General features: G+C 43.3%; 1 protein-coding gene and 1 long non-coding RNA gene across 2 annotated transcripts in view; both read right to left on the minus strand.

Moving 5' to 3' along the window:
• Positions 1-283: 283 nt before the first annotated feature.
• Positions 284-15,307, minus strand: part of C19H17orf100 (chromosome 19 C17orf100 homolog) — a 68,903-nt gene continuing 53,879 nt past the window's right edge. The window contains exons 3-6 of the mRNA XM_059996695.2: positions 4,694-4,845; positions 3,108-3,242; positions 2,207-2,444; positions 284-492 (exon numbers count right to left, since the gene is read on the minus strand). The gene's annotated coding sequence lies outside the window, so the exon portion shown is untranslated. The remainder of the gene's footprint in view (positions 493-2,206; positions 2,445-3,107; positions 3,243-4,693; positions 4,846-15,307) is intronic.
• On the minus strand, positions 8,898-10,653 carry LOC132415242 (uncharacterized). The gene is made up of 3 exons (XR_009517112.1): positions 10,562-10,653; positions 9,558-9,629; positions 8,898-9,084 (listed from the first exon to the last, which is right to left on the minus strand). It is a non-coding gene; the product is annotated as an uncharacterized lncRNA (long non-coding RNA).

Genomic DNA, 15,307 nt, shown 5'->3' on the forward strand with positions numbered 1-15,307 from the left:
GACATTTGGATTTTATATACTTCACCTTGGCATTTTTAAGGAGATTTAATTAGCTTCAATATTCACCTTTATTTTTTATAAACACGATTAAGATATTAGTGAATAATTGGAGAATTTTGATCGTGGCTTTGCACATTTGTCTAAGCATATTAATTTATTTAAACTTTAGTGAGCATGCCGACTACATAACTCTACAGTACTTGCTCAACGTGTAGCAGCTTCTCACTAACACATGAGTAAGTCCCTCCTGATGTTCAGAAGGTCAGCAATCGAAAAGGGACCACTGAGGTAATGGGTAATCCTGACTCAGGGCACTTAGCCTGACGTGTGGCCATTTATCGGGATTCTTGGGGCTGCAAGGACGGTAGCTCCAAAACTTGCCCACATATTGGAATCACTTGGGAAACTTACCTGCCCAACTCCAGAGAGCGTGATTTCCCTGGTCTGGCATGTGGCTGTGACTTTGGAGTTTTTGAAAGGTCCCAGGTGATTCTAACGTGGAAAGAAGTTGGGAGCCACTGATGCAGGGGGAAAGGGCTGGTTCTGAGTTCTAGCCTTGGCCCTTTGCCTTCTCATATGAACAATAAGAGGATGGGGCACATGAGCTTCACTCAAGATTCCAGAAGTGTGGGACCCACCATGGAAGAAAGACGGGGCTGGGTTTCTGCAGGAGGAGAGCTGGGATCTGTGGGTGGAAGTCCCAGGAGGCCCCGAACTTCCTCCTGGTTACGACCCAGTCCCTGGATGAACCTGTCAGGGATGGAGGGGACCTGGCCCCAGCAGTGAGGCCGGGAGGGTCTAGGATTCAGTGAGCATGCAGCTCTCATGTTCCCCTGCGGGTGAGCTTGCAAGAAAGCCCATCTAAGCCAAGGTGCAGACAAGCTCTTCGTCCGGGCCAGCCCTGGGTAGCACACAGGAAGAGAAGGGGTGCCGGCCTGCCAGACAGAGGAACAGGATGGGAGGCTGCTTACATACCCCCCACCTCCACTTGCTCGAGAGACCCTCTCTCATGTGCATCTCCCACCCCCGGGGTCCTCAGAGCTTTCCCAGACCCCAGACACAGCTGTGCTAACAGAAGGATTCCAAAGCACCATATTGAGTGATGGCACAAGCAGGCTGAGAGAATTCTTGTGAAGTCTGCAAATGGAGTGAGAGCAGCTTTTCTGAGGAGGATAGTGGGATTAAGGAAAAGGTTCAGACGTGGTCTCCAGCCAACTACCAGCCTCCAAAATTCAGGTACCGAATGAGAGACAGTGGGTGGGGACAATAACTATCAGTGATAGGAGATAGCAGTGGCGAATGAATGCTTAAACATTTCCTGTGTTCCAGACATTATACTAAACATTTTACAGGCAGGATCCTTTTTAATCTGCCCGATGGCTCTGGTGTAAGGATTATTACCCCATTTTGTACCAATGGAAATGGAGGCACAGAGAGGTTAAGTACTTTGCTCAAGGTCACACAGTGATGTCAGAACTGGGATTGAAACCAGGGTGATCTCACTTAGGGGTCTATAAACCCAGACACCATCTACCTTATTTGACAGCTGGTGGGGATGGGGGTGACCCGGGTTAACTTCCTGATTCCCTTCCTCACCAGCTGGGCAAATTCTTTTTTTTTTTTTTTTTTTTTGCGGTACGCGGGCCTCTCACTGTTGTGGCCTCTCCCGTTGCGGAGCACAGGCTCTGGACGCGCAGGCTCAGCGGCCATGGCTCACGGGCCCAGCCGCTCCGCGGCATGTGGGATCTTCCCGGACCGGGGCATGAACCCGCGTCCCCTGCATCGGCAGGCGGACTCTCAACCACTGCGCCACCAGGGAAGCCCTGGGCAAATTCTTTAATCCCTCTGACCTTTGCTTCCCACTTCTGTCTATCTCCAGGCAGTTTTATGAATAGCAACAACAGTGGAAAAAACTGTGCTTTCACACACATTGTCTCCTGTTGAGATCCCCCAGAATGGAGGGGGTGGTAGAGATGTCAAAGAGGGCTGCACAGGTGAGATGTTCCAGGGGCACAAGGATCAGTGATGGGGGCTATGGCGGTGGAATTGGAAATGACCATGAGTTTTTTCATCTACATCCTAATTGTCTTCCAAGATGTTTCCCCTTCCCGGGCTGGCCCACCCCTGCACCATCCCTTCCTTACATCTCAAAATTCCACAAGTTCTTCAAGGCCAACTCTGACATTATGACTGATACAGGACCTACCTCCTCTGCCTCTGGTTATGGTTGGCTGCTTGTCTGTCCGTTGCCCCAACTTGCCCTCAGCCAACCACGGGTGTAGGTGATTTGAGATTCATCACCTCTTTCATCAGACTCTTTCTGATTCATCACCTTCTTCCAGAGGGTCCCATGTGCTTGTGCCTGGTAGGCTGTGAAGCCCTGGGCTGTGCAGTAGTGGGCAGGTAAACGCTGGCTGAGCTGAACGGGTGTGCACAGTGCGGGTCTGAGATAATCAGAGCAGAAGTTAGAAATCTCCCTGCACCCTCACCTCCACCCCACCCCACCCCAGAACCCAAGGGCCCTCCAAACAGCAGCGGAGGCCATTTCCTTCTGAATTTTAAAGATAACTTATATTCTGTAACTAATGCAGAAATATGTTTGCTTTGAAAGCAGTTAGAATATTACAGACGAAGGAAAATTTCTTTTGGACCACCATGGCCGATCCTGAGCCATCACTATTTTTAACTGGAGTGTGTAACCAAGGCACATTCTGGTTGGCACAAAAGCCTGTCCCCGTTCCCACCGTGACATGAATCAGTGCTGCGGGCTTGCCTGATTTCATCATTCTGCCACCCGTCTTTGGCTGGTCACCAACCCCTCCCCAACCCCAAACCCATAAAAAAACTAGATGAGAAATGCTCTGTTGTGAGCTGAGAATTCCTCTCCAGGGCACTGCGGCTACCGGCTTGGCAGCGGTCAGGAGTTTCCGGCAGCCTCTTTTGTGTCCGGCCTGTGGGTCAGGGGAGTGGGGGAAGGGGTGTCACAGGGAACTAATCCCTCCGACGTGACTTGGCTGGGTTGCCCAGCGTGACCTTCCAACGGGAGGACGGAAAGGGGGAAGCAGAAATTCTAGGCTGGCCCAGGAAGCAGGAATAATAGTACATACCTCGATGCGTTGTTTTGAGGATAAAATGAGAAATTGTGTGTGAAAGCTGTACGAGGTCACGGAAGACAGGAGAGAATATTAAAATGTTATTTCCATGGTTGACTTTGAGAAGGGATCTTGGTTAGGCTTTCTTCTCTTAAGGGATCGCTACGCTAAGGAAAATGATGTAACGACACACGTATTTTACCTCCCAGACAAAAATTACACGGTGGAATTGTGCACACTTCTGTCGGTCATGCCTTTAGAAAGATCCTGTGGTCAGAGTGGGCCTGAGTCCTGGGAGACATGATCATTGAGATTGCAGTCTCCCCAGGTACAATATGTTGGGGTGGGAGTTTGTTTTTCAGACCACAGGCAATTGCATCAAATGACTAGTCTCTGGATGGACTTCAAGCCTTGGGAATATCTGTGATTGTGTTTGGGGCAGATTCCAGGCCTGGCTGGGCTGCATAGTCAGGGGATGCCCTGCCGGCTCCTGCTTAGTTGGCATCCAAAGGGGAGGAAGCTTGTCATTAAACTCATGGGCAAGAAACAGCAACTTCATCGCATTCTGTCTGCAATTGTGGTCCCAAGTATTTTTCCCTTCCATTCCTTCGGAGGTCTGTTTCCACACATTCTCAGCTCTTTTCCTGGTCAAAGCACCTCCTCACCTTCTCCCCCTACCGATCCGCATGCAATCGGCAATCCCAGCTCTCCTCTTTGTCTCCAGATGGTCATTGCTTCAGTGCCCCGAAGGCACATCTCAGGGTCAGTGTTCTGGGGCTTTCTGCCTCTTGCTGGTGACTTTCTAAATCTCAATCACGGAATGGCCACCTTAGTTGCTGCCAAATCTCATGTGACCCAGGACAAATGACCATGTACATTAAATCTTTTACTGTCACTTTTCTGGGGGGGCGGGCGGGGAAATGAAAGAGAAAAAATTTAGACCCTGAGCATCTTTCTGCTATCAGAAAAGCTTACTTCGTATAAGTCATGCTGACGAACAGCCACTCGTTTTAGAGAATAATTAGTGTCTTTTAGTTTTTAAAAATGGACCCCCCCCTTACGACCTCATTTAACATTAATTATCTCCTAAGAATCTTATCTCCAGATACAGACACTTTGGGGGTTAGAGCTTCAAAATATGAATTTGAGAGGATACAATTCAGTCCTGACACCATCTGACAATGTTGTAAATTGTGCATTAAAAAGCCATAGGAATTCTAAAGAAATCAAGAGGGAGAAGAATGGTCTTTTGTATTTATCCATACACAATACAATTCTAAGCCTAACTACCAGAGTTAGATCAAATTTGACCGGATAAAGGCACATTCCCCTTGAGCCCCACCTCGCTTCAGTCACTAGTTGCAAGTTCAGGGACTCCAAACCCTCCCACACTCCTGACTGGCTACAAATCCTGGGGTTCCCACTAGCTACTAAGGATACCAGCCACAAGCTTGGGGGTCCCCAGGTTACCCTCACTTCTTATCAGCTGGCTACAAGTCTGGGAGTTCCCACGACTCCCTCAGGTACGAGAATCCACTAGAATGAATCATAGAACCCAGGAAAGTGCTATACTTATGATTACAGTGTATCATAAAGGATACAAACCCGGCCCAGCCAAATGAAGAGACGCACAGGATGAGGTCTGGAGGCTCCCAGACGAAGAGCTTTCATGTCCTTAGGGATGAGCCACCCACGCAGCGGGCAGGTGTATGATCACCAGTTAGAACGTTGATATATAAAATGTTGAGAAGACCTGGAGAGGGAAAGGAGAAATGGCTGGCAGTGATGTGGTAGGATTTGTGTAAGAGGGCTGCATGCTCATCTTTTATGATAGGAAGTCAAGAAATATTTTATAAACTTGGGAAGTCGCAAGATCGCAGTTTATTTTACTCAGAAATATGGGGAATTCCCTGGTGGTCCAGTGGTTAGGACTCCACCCTTCCACTGCAGGGGGCACGCGTTCCACCCCTGGTCGGGGAACTAAGATCCCACGTGCTGCATGGCGCAGGCCAAAGAAAAGAAAAGAAAAGAAATATAGAGGTAAATACTGGAATAAAGTGCTAGAAGTAGTGTTGCAAGTGTGTACTTCTGGGGGATGGGAAGAGGTGGGGTAGGTAGGGTGATTAATTGGTTGTTGAAATATCTGTTTAGTGTTGTTGAACATCTTGCTTTAGTTCCTTCTTTTTATTTTATTTATTTTTGGCTGTGTTGGGTCTTCGTTGCTGCGCGTGGGCTTTCTCTAGTTGCAGCGAGAGGGGGCTACTCTTCATTGTGGTGCGCGGGCTTCTCATTGCAGTGGCTTCCCTTGTTGTGCAGCATGGGCTCTAGGCACACAGGCTTCAGTAGTTGTGGCATGCGGGCTCAGTAGTTGGGGCTCATGGACTCCAGAGCACAGGCTCAGTAGTTGTGGTGCACGGGCCTAGCTGCTCCGCATCATGTGGGATCTTCTCGGACCAGGGAACCAACCCACGTCTGCTGCATTGGCAGGCAGATTCCCAACCACTGCGCCACCAGGGAAGCCCCTTTAATTCCTTCTTGTCGCCATCTTGGCCCTTTCTAGTGGTACGAGGGTGCTGGGAGAGCCAAAGAGATAACAGGTTGCCTCAATGATGACCGTCAACAGCCAGATGGAAATGTCATTAGGAAAATGAACTCTGTTATCCTTCATTCCAGGGCCACTTCCATGTATGGCCGCTGATGGGAAGAGCAAGTAAGGCAATGCAGATCAGACCACACTGGCTGATTTGACCTCAACAGTAGCCTGCTTGGCAGGAAGAAACACCAGATATTCAGGGTAATCAAGAAATTCTAGGGCACACAGTTGGGAGAACACTCACATTTATATACAATCCAAAGCTCCACCTCTGTCTCCTTCCTCCTCCGCCCATACTTGGAGGGACGGCTGTACCATCCTCAGGGCAGATGAAAAGAACCACACATACAGACTTCCAGATTAGGTCCATATAACCACCTTTTGCAAATATAGTAAGGGAAGTCGTTTAGGCATACTGGGAAACCTTCCCTTCTGCTTGCACAATTTCCCTTCTGTTGCATTCCTCTTGCTTTTTTTTTTTAACAGTTATATTCCAGTCTCTGTCCCTTTTTGGTTGGAGTTAAGCAACACTAGATTATTTATTTACATATTGTAAATGACAGCTGGGGTTCTGTTGATATCTTCTCTGCTATCCCTCTATTTTTTTCTTCTTTTCTGAAATTTCTAAGCAAAGACCTGACTTTCCAGTTTCCTATTTCTACTTTAAATAAAATTTGATCTTTCTATAAATTTTGTTTATTTTTTGAAATAATCCCCTCACTTATTTTATATAAGTAAAAGCATTATTATTAATATTTTTAAATGTCAAAGTAAAAAAAAAAATCTGTTCACCCACTACTCAGCTTAAGAAAATATTAGAAATAATAGTTGAAGTCCCCTGTGTCCTCCAGGTCTGTTGCCCTGCATTCCCCTATATAACTACTCTCCTAAATTTGGAGCTTATTATTCCTTGGCGTGGCCTTTAGACATTTACTACATATGTTTGGACCCATAAACAACATATAATATTGTTTTTGCATACTGCTAAACCTTGTATAAATTGAGTTAAAATGTATATAATACTACAAATAAACAAATTAAAAACTCCTTTGACCCTCTAGCCCTTTCAAGTAAATCTCTCTTTTTTTTTTTTTACAATTGAACTTCTGTAAAGAGAAGAGTCTCATCTTGCTTGTTTCCATGCGTCATCTCCCGTCCTCTCCTTACCCTACTGCAGTCTGGCTTCTGCCTCTGCTGAACCCCATTCCATCTACAGTTACCTTATTGTCCACTTGACAATCTGCACTGTGGAGATTCTGAACAACTTTATATAAAAAGAATTATACAACTTAATTCAGAGGGATAGAACTCTATACGGCATCTTTTTTTTTTTTTTTTTTCCGGTACGCGGGCCTCTCACTGCTGTGGCCTCTCCCGCTGTGGAGCACAGGCTCCGGACACGCAGGCCCAGCAGCCACGGCTCACAGGCCCAGCCGCTCCGCGGCATGTGGGATCCTCCCAGACCAGGGCACGAACCCGTGTCCCCTGCATCGGCAGGCGGACTCTCAACCACTGCGCCACCAGGGAAGCCCTCTATATGGCATCTTTAACAACGAAATGCAATGTGCTATAAAAGGGGCGCATTTTACTAAAGGGAAGACCCTCCCAACAAATATTTTTATCTTTTCTATTGATGGATGTATCGGAAAGAAAGAGAGAGGGGGCAAAAAAGGACTTGCCATTCAGCAAGAAGGGAACTGAATAATTAGAGCAAAGGGGAAATTCTGAATCCTCACTCAGCAAATCTGTTTTCAGATTTCCCAATCAAGGCCACCATTACTATTTCATGGCACAAAACTTTGGACCCAGCATCCATTTGGAAAAGGGATCAAAGTTCACATTTTCATTCAGACCTCCCTTGTATACACAGTGATAAAAAGATCCCTAACTTAAAAACACCCAGTTCTTTTTCATCCCTATGCTGCTCTAACTATCCCTCTATACCCCTACCCCCAAAGATGACCTTTGGAGACTAAATATTCAATAAGTGGGACATTAGCTATTCTTTGTCTGAAATATTTTTTTTCCTTTATTTTATACCTGGAGTCTCATGAGTGTTTTTCTAGTGTTAAATATATGCAGGCCCCTTTAAAAATATTATGAGCATTTATTTTGCAATATTTAAAATACGTTAAAAACTATAAAGGAAAATATGATAAACATCTCTGTATTCACACACAGTTAAAATGATAAAACATTTCAGATATAGTTGGAGCTCTCCTCTCTATCACAGGCCTCCTCCCTACCAGGTTAAAACTAGACTGAATATGGTGTTCATTTATCCCTCTAGTCTTTATACTTTTACTATTTCTGTTTGTATCCTTAAGCAAAATATAGTATTATATTGCATATTTAAAACGTTATAAGCATTATCACTCTGTAAGTCTCCTTCTGTAACTTACTTCTTTCACCAAATATTATAAAGTTTTCACCAAATACTTATAAGCTTCATTTATATTTATACCTCTAATTCCTTCATTTTTCCTGCTATGTAAAAATCTGGCATGAAAATATCCCAATTTATTTATTTATTCTCTTGTTATTGGAGTTTTCAAATTTTTTGTTCTTGAAAACACTATTACCGTAACTTTCTTTTATATGTCTCCTGTACATATGTGCAGATTTTTTTTCCTAGGACAATGATCTTTGAACTTCTTGTGCACTCATTACCCTAAAATTACCCAAAATTACCCTAAGGTAATTTTGAAAAAATTATGTATCTCTTTCCACATTTTAAGTTGTCATCTAAATTTTTTATCATAAGTTTATTAAAAAATGTTTTTATTTATTTTAAAAAATTTTATTTTATATTGGAGTATAGTTGATTAACAACGTTTTGTTAGTTTCAGGTGTACAGCAAAGTGATTCAGTTATACATATACATGTATCTATTCTTTTTCAAGTTCTTTTCTCATTTAGGTTATTATAGCATAAGTTTAAATACTAATTTGAGCCATATGAATCTGCCATATTTGTAGGTTGAAAATGGTTGAATATTAACAATTTCATATAGTTCAAACTGAGAGTTGCAAAGAATGTCATGTCTGGTTATTATAAATATCATTTAAAAATAAAATTGTTACTTCACTTTTCAACATGTATCCAATGGAATCTAAATATCATAGTAATTTGATACATGCTATTATCCACTTTATTTATTTATTTTTTTAAATTTATTTTTGGCTGCGTTGGGTCTTCGTTGCTGTGTTCGGGCTTTCTCTAGTTGCGGCGAGCAGGGGCTGCTCTTTGTTGCGGTGCACGTGGGGTTCTCACTGCGGTGGCTTTTCTTGTTGTGGAGTACAGGCTCCAGGCGCACGGGCTTCAGTAGTTGTGGTGCACGGGCGTAGTTGCTCCGTGGCATGTGGGATCTTCCCGGACCAGGGCAAGAACCCGTGTCCCCTGCATTGACAGGCGGATTCTTAACCACTGAGCCACTAGGGAAGCCCTCCACTTTAAAATTACTCAAATAAACTCTTCCTTGACAGACCAAAATTTTATCTAGTTATGTTTCTCATTTATCTTATATTTCCATTCCATTTAGTTAATAAAATCTCTGTTAACATATTTTTTATTTGAAGTCTTCTACTGCTCTCCCAACCGTATTTTTCCACAATAAAAATATGTGTACAAATTGAAATACTCATGTTTCAAAATTTTTTATGAAAGTAAGGCTCTAAGAGTTAAAATTTTCTTCTGCTTTAAGTTATGACAGTAATTATTAGTATATACTTAACCAAAGCAACATAAATATAAGAGATTTTTATAAATAATTATTATATATAAAAAGTGAAATTTGATTGCAAAGGCAGTTCAATAAGGTCGATGGCGCTTGATTTGTTAGCGGTTAGCCATGGATGAATGTTACTTATTACCTGGTGGAGGCAAGATTCAGCATCAATTCTATCCTCATTTTCTGTTATAGATGTAGGCTCTGAGCAACTTTGCTGAGGTAAATAGATAGGAATAGAAGATTTTTAAGAGCAGAGTTTCTTACTTCAATGAACTTTCCCAAGTTGCACCAAATTCACTAAAAATCGCATAATGATCTATCATAGAAAATTGTTTTGGATGTTGTATCATTTGGCAGCCTGATTTGGTTCTCACTCAATTTCACTGACAGCAAAGAACTGGAAAGCACCTGGCTCAGAAAAGCATTTGCTGCTCAGACTTTTAGGGTCATTTTCCTGTTCAACTTTCAAGAATTCCACCAAAAAGTCTTTATTAGGATTTTCAAATGATAATTAAATACCTCTTTCACCATAGAAGCATCTCTTAAGACTCAATATACTCAGAAAGACTTGGGAAAATGAAAATATTGTTAATTGTAATACATCTTACAATTTCAATACATCTGTTACAATGGACAGTTATTTTCTGTTATCATGAGATTCAACTATACATGTGTCAAAATATTGAAGCTACAAATTTAGCACAGTTGGCTTATGGGAAACATCCTCTATATAACCTAATTGGCAAAGTCAGTATTTATTGTCAAAGTAATCATCCAAATAAGACTTATTTTGTATGAAAAAAAGTCTGATTTCACTTTCCAGTTTGAAGAGCTATGTTAATTTATATCCCTGTAACAACCATCTCACTTCTGAATTCTTGTAACTCAAGTAACCAAGCTCATATAACTCAAATAAGTTGATCCCATTTCCACACACACCGCTTCTAAAAGATGTTAAGTGTAGTGCCCTGGACTTAACATTTATCACGTGTGGTAGGTCAGATTATTTGTGCACAATTATTAATTCCCTTCCCATCTTTGCAATCCTTCCCTGCAGACAGAGTACAATTCCCACCCTGTTGACTTTGGACTTGGCCACGGGACTTGCTTTGGCTAGTGGAAGCGGGGAGATGAGGTACGCTGTACCTGAGCAGAAGCTCTAGAGGTGCTGCGAGGTCCCACCAGCACTCTTGCTCCTGCTCTCCGCCTTGGGAACAGCGTGTCCTGAGAGCGTCCTCTTCCTCAGTCTGGGTCTCGGAATGAGAGAGCAAGTGAAGCAGACCCACAGTTCAGAAATGAGAAGAGTGTGGAGCTGCCCACAATCTACCCACAGCCGGGAGCAGAGTTGGAAAACCGCAGACTCCCAGCCGACTTGCAGCTCTGGAGTAAATATTTGCTGTTGCAAGCTGAACCTGGCGAAAGCTGACCAACGCTCTCTTCTAATGGCAACATCCTATACTCTGAGCGAATCAAGCTGAATTTTGGTTGCTGAATTTTTAGCAACCAAAACTTACTTACAAATAAAACAGTGTTCCCAAGTTAAAGCCTGGAGACAAGCGATGCCTGCTTTTAGTAGCAGTGACCAGTCCTTGTAGCTGCTCTATCCATTGAAATACTTACACACCCTGCCCAAATAGACACAAATAGACTCGAATAAAAGTATCTAAAGTTTAAGAAAAACTATTCACCAATTGCATTCCTAGGCATGTTTTATGCATGTCACCCTCTCGACAGTAATACCCTTCTCTTTGCTACAATATCAGCCATAAAAATATGAATTGGGAGGGATGGGATTCATTAGTCTAAAGTTTATTTTTTACCTACTGCAATTTTAAAAGGGTTTTTAAATTTTAACATAGTTTAATTTATAAGGAGTTGCAAAAAGAGTACAGAGAGTTCCCATTCTGCAGACTGCCCCACCACAGCATTCCATACAGACACAGCATGCTATTAAAAGCAGGAAACTGACATTGGTACAATCCTAACAACTCAACTACAGACTTTATTTGGTTTTAATGATTTTTACATGCAGTGTGTGTGTGTGTGTGTGTGTGTGTGTATGCGGGTGTGGGTGTAGTTCCATGAAACGTTATCACGTGGATAGATTAGTATGTCCATCACTACAGTTAGGATATAAAACTGCTCAGTCACCTTTTTATAGTCACATTCTCCCCCAACCCTGACCCCTGGCATCTACTGGTCTGTTCCACCTCCCTCTAGTTTTTTTCACTTGCAGAATGTTATATAAATGGAATGCCGTACGTAACATTTTGTGATTGGCTTTTTACTCTCCGCATAATGCCCTTAAGATCCATCCAAGTACGTTCTTTTTCTTTCTTTCTTCTTTCTTGTTTTATACTGCTGAGTAGTATTCCAACCACGTGGATAAAGTGCAGCTTCTTTACCACTCACCCGCTGAAGGGCACGTGGATTGTTTCTAGCTTGGAGCTATTGTAAATAAAATTCCTCTGAACATTCACATATAGGTTTTTGTGTGAACATGAGTTTTCATTTCTCTAGCATAAATTCCCAGGTGTGTGATGCTGGGTTTTATGGTAAATGTATGTTTGACTCTATAAGAAACCACCGAACTATTTTTCAGAGTGTTTGCGCTATTTTATATTCCCACCAGCAATGAATGAGAGACGCGGTTGCTACACGTCCTCATCAGTACTTTGTCAGTATTTTCTGGTAGATAAATTTGCACGTATCAATTGAATTCCCATTTCAATTGATGAGAATCGGGAAAAACTGAATGACTCGTGGATTAAAAAATCACAAATAACTTTATCAATTTGTTACATATTATGATCAAACTTTTGTTATGTGTTTAACATATTTAGTGAAAGAAAAATGCCTCTACTGCTAAAAACTAATTAGTTTAGCAGCTGCCAGTAGGCACTGGTTAGTCCATGTAATCTTTCTTGCGTAGCAAGTTTCCATCTAAGCCTGGGTCTACTTCTAGGCTCTTCATTTTACGCTACTCATCTATTTTTCTATCTTCATGCCAATAGCTAACGGTTACGTCAGTTACTATCACTTAGTGAGTCTTATTCTGATAAGACTCATTTCCCCCCTCTCCTCAGAAGTGTCTTATCTATTCTCGGCTCCTTGCAAAAGTTTGAACTTTAGATTTAGCTTGTCAAATAAAAATTCTGTTGGGATTTTCATTGGAATTGAAATGAATTTATAGATTAATTTGAGAGGAATGCATATCTTTACAATGTTTAGTCTTCCTACCCATGAACTTGGTATAATCTTTCCAGTTATTAGCTTATTTTTGTTGTCGCTGCACTTTAGTCTCCAGTATTCCTGAATTATCTCAGGATTTTTCTCAACGATTTGAACACTTTATCATTCATTGGTGATTCTGACTACCTTCCACTGCTGCCTGGCACATTTTTATTCAGCCTTGAAGTCTCAGCTCAAATGCCACCTCCTGGGTGAAGCCTTCCCCATTGTTCCTGACACTAAGAGTATTTTGCACATAATTGCAAGAGCAAATATTTCCTGATTGTTGATGATATGCCAGGGCACTGGTAAGCATTTTCTGAGCATTAACTCATATAATCTTCAAAGCAAACTTCTCAAATCAAAGTTGGTGTTATTTGTGAAAAAATAAGCTCAGAGAGGGCAACTTGATAAGGCACACAGCCAGGATGAGATTGGGGCAGAACACGCATCCAGGCGGTCCAGTTCTAGAGTCCACGCTCTAACCACGTATACCCCCTGTAAAGTGAAATCGAGTCCCCTTAAAACCGAGTTCCCCTGCTGAGTTTATGATTAACCTCTCTATCCAAAACTTTATTCTCTTTCTTGTCCTGCCCCTGTTCCCCTTAGGATTGAGGAGGATCAAAGAAAAGGGGGATTGAAACCGAGCAGGACCTTGTGGGGTCCTCCTGGGTAAAAAAGCCCCTCCGTACCCATTTCTTTTTTGTAGAAAAAGGCTTTGGTCTCCTAGGTCTTCCCTGAATTCCAAAGAGCAGACTCAAGCAGTTATTAATTAGGGAAGTGAGGGAACGCAGGAACAGAGGAAAAGCAGTCAAGAAACAATAGGTCAGCAATAAAACAGGGTACTAGTTCCTCCTCGAGGGATATATATACAATCTGACACACATCTTTGAATTGTTCTGCAAGAACTAAGACCTCTCCCCCCCGCCCCCACCCAGGTGGAGGATGGGGTACATGTTGACCACAAGCACATAGACCCCAGACTAGTTGGAACCAGAAGGTTGACGATCAAGAGTCGCAAGACCACCTTGTTACCCCACCACCAACAACCAATCAGAAGAAAGTCATGTCCCCTGCAACCCTCATCCCAAATGTTGCCTTTAAAAACTCTTCCCCAGGCTTCCCTGGTGGCGCAGTGGTTGAGAGTCCGCCTGCCGATGCAGGGGACACGGGTTCGTGCCCCGGTCCGGGAAGATCCCACATGCCGCGGAGCGGCTGGGCCCATGAGCCATGGCTGCTGAGCCTGCGCATCTGGAGCCTGTGCTCCGCAACGGGAGAGGCCACAACAGTGAGAGGCCTGCATACCGCAAAGAAAAAAAAAAAACTCTTCCCTGAAAGCCATTGGGGAGTCTGGGTCTTTTTGAGCATGAGCTGCCTATTCTCCTTGCTTGGCACCTGCAATAAACACCACACTTCACCACAGCCTAGTGTCAGTGGACTGGCTTTGCTGAGTGTTTGGCTAACGGACCCAAGTGCGGTTGGGTAATAAAAGCAGTTGTATTACTGTAAGGAACTGGTTTACTTAGCGGAAATACAATTATTTTTAAGGCAGGACAAGAAACATTTTAAACATAAAATTCTCTCTCTGCCTGTTTGAGCCACTACTTTCGTCCCTTTAATGTGCATTGTGCATCTGCATTATACATTAACTAGACCCCCTCAGAAGACACAGGAATGCCTACTCGCCAAAAAAAAGGAGGGGGGGGTATTTTCTCCTGGCGCCAGCGAGGTAACTCCTCAGGAGATAACATTCCTCTTTCAACGCTGTAAGGGGTCACAGTAACCCACTACTTGCCTTGTTGGACTACGTAAACCGTCAACATGTTACTTTGATGTATAACCCTTTGTCTCAAAAACTTAAGTGCCTGGACCTCTAACAGGAAAAGCAGTGCTCAGAGCTTTCTGAAAGACTATTTCCTGGGTTTTAATCCTCAGGTTGGCTGTAATAAAAATTTCCATTTCTTTCTTAGATTGACTATTGATTGATTTTTTTCATTGACAACTTGCATTCACTCACGCATCCCAGAGAAGAAGTTTTGAGTGCACATATCAGATCAGGCACTGTAAAAGGTGCTGGCTGGACATATGGTGATGAATAAAACAAACGTTAAATAAAAATCACACCAATGGGGTTTCCCTGGTGGCGCACTGGTTGAGAATCTGCCTGCCAGTGCAGGGGACACGGGTTCAAGCCCTGGTCCGGGAAGATCCCACATGCCGCGGAGCAACTGGGCCCGTGAGCCACAACTACTGAGCCTGCGCGTCTGGAGCCTGTGCTCCACAACAAGAGAGGCCACGATAGTGAGAGGCCTGCACACCGTGATGAAGAGTGGCCCCCGTTCGCCGCAACTAGAGAAAGCCCTCGCACAGAAATGAAGACCCAACACAGCCATAAATAAATAAATAAAAATTTAAAAATCACACCAATAATTAAACAGGTACAAACAGTGCTAAGTGCCCTGGGATGGGGGGAGGCAGGGAAACCCAGGTTTAGATGAATGAGAATTACAAAGGGGGAGCACAGAAGAAAGATACAGGAAGGGTTTGGGGGAATACCTGTCCTTAGGTGGAGGTCACAGGAGGAGACTCGTGAATTTGATTTAGGATGTGTTGAGTTTTAGGGCCTGAGGCACATCCAGGCTGGAAAAAGGTGGAAATATG

This window comes from Delphinus delphis, chromosome 19 (genome assembly GCF_949987515.2).
Source record: "Delphinus delphis chromosome 19, mDelDel1.2, whole genome shotgun sequence".
NCBI lineage: Eukaryota > Metazoa > Chordata > Mammalia > Artiodactyla > Delphinidae > Delphinus > Delphinus delphis.